Consider the following 1,865-nt stretch of genomic DNA (forward strand, 5'->3'; position numbering starts at 1 on the left):
ATATGGCAAATCAAACACACCCAATACTCTCTGTGGTTGCTAGTTCCAGTAAGGCAAGGGTTGGAGGCTGCTATTGTGGGTCTGAAATGTGAGAAAGATGGCATAGACCGCAACCCTTTAAATGCTCTTTTCCTGAAAGTTAAATTAAGAATTTTCAGAAAAAGGGAGCCTCTTTGTCTGATTAATGAGGGTTTAATTTCAACAATTTCAGTCATAAAATTTATGTCTATGTTACCAACTCTAATTTTAGACCCTACTTCTAATGCTACACTTCTAACTTTTGCCATGTTCTAGGGAATAAAGTCTTCTGTATATTTTTAATTACCAAGTCTTGGATTTGGGACACACAAAACCTTGCATCATGTATGTTTGTAAATAGAACAGCTAGACTTGACAATGATTAACTCTTATTTCTGGCTCACTGATACTCAGACAATGAGTGTGTGGGCAAGAAGCATAGAAAAATACCTCTATGGATGAGCCTGGACACAAAAACTGCCGCTTCATATTGCCCACATTAGTGGAGCAAGGACTTTTCACATCTGCCATTTCCTTTAAGCATACAACTCACCAGAGATGAATTCCTGTGGGAATGCAACTGAACTTTAAATATATGTCAACATGAAACTCACTAGATTTATTAGATGTTAGTATCTTTCTTTTAAGCAATAGCATGATTATCCCTCAAAAGAGAAAAAAAAAATATATATATATATATGCTTTTTTATATGGGATGTTCATTTAATTAACTGATTCACTCTGATATTCAAGTATTTGTTGAAAATACACTATTTAAAAGTATTGTAGTCTATGGTCATGCCGCCCTGAACAAGCCCAATCTTGTCTGATCTCGGAAGCTAAAAAGAGTCAGGCCTGATTAGTACTTGAATGGGAGACCACCTAGGAAGACCAGGTGCTGTAGGCATAAAAAATTAAAAAAAAATAAAAAATTGGATTGTAAACTGACAAGGTCCTTGTAATCCGTGAGGTAAAGCAAAGGTTGCCTTGCCTAAAAAAAAAAAGTAAAAAAATAGTTGGAGGTATCACACTTCCTGATATCAAACTATACTACAAGGCAACAGTAATCAAAACAGCATGATACTGGCATAAACATAGATACATTGATCTATGGAACAGAAGAGAGCCAAGAAATAAATCTATGCCTTTACATTCACTTACTACATGACAAAGGAGGTAAGAACATACAATAGGGTAAGAACAATAAATGGTGTTGGGAAAATTGGACAGATAAATGCAAAAAAAAAAGAAGCTGGACTACTTTCTTACACTGTATACAAAAATAGTCTCAAAATGGTTTAAAGATTTAAATGTAAGGCCTGAAACCATAAAACATTTAGAAGAAAACATAGGCAGTAAACTCTCTGATATTACTAACAGGAATTTATTTTTAGATATATCTCTTCAGGCAAGGAAAACAAAAGAAAAAATAAACAAATGGGGCTATATCAAACTAAAAAGGTATTGTGCCACAAAGGGAACCATCAATAAAACGAAAAGACAGACGAATGTTTGGGAGAAGATATTCGCTAATGATATATCTGATAAGGGGTTAATATCCAAAATATATAAAGAACTTATACAACACAACAACAACAACAACAACAACAAACAAATGAACAAAAAAACAATCCAATAAAAAAATGGACAGAAGACTTGAACTGATACTTCTCCAAAGAGGAAATATAGATGGCTGATAGACATATGAAAAGATGCTCGAGGTCACTAATCATTAGAGAAATACAAATTAAAACCACAATGAGATATCAGCTCACATCTGTCAGAATGACTATCATCAATAAACAGCAAATGTTGGCACAGTTGCAGAGAAAAGGGAACCCTCATAC

General features: G+C 34.1%; 1 pseudogene; it reads left to right on the forward strand.

Moving 5' to 3' along the window:
* Positions 1–806: 806 nt before the first annotated feature.
* LOC118607955 lies at positions 807–925 on the forward strand (annotated as a pseudogene).
* The last annotated feature ends 940 nt before the right edge of the window (positions 926–1,865 follow it).

This window comes from Rousettus aegyptiacus, unplaced genomic scaffold, assembly GCF_014176215.1.
Source record: "Rousettus aegyptiacus isolate mRouAeg1 unplaced genomic scaffold, mRouAeg1.p scaffold_m13_p_9, whole genome shotgun sequence".
Classification (NCBI taxonomy): Eukaryota; Metazoa; Chordata; class Mammalia; order Chiroptera; family Pteropodidae; genus Rousettus; species Rousettus aegyptiacus.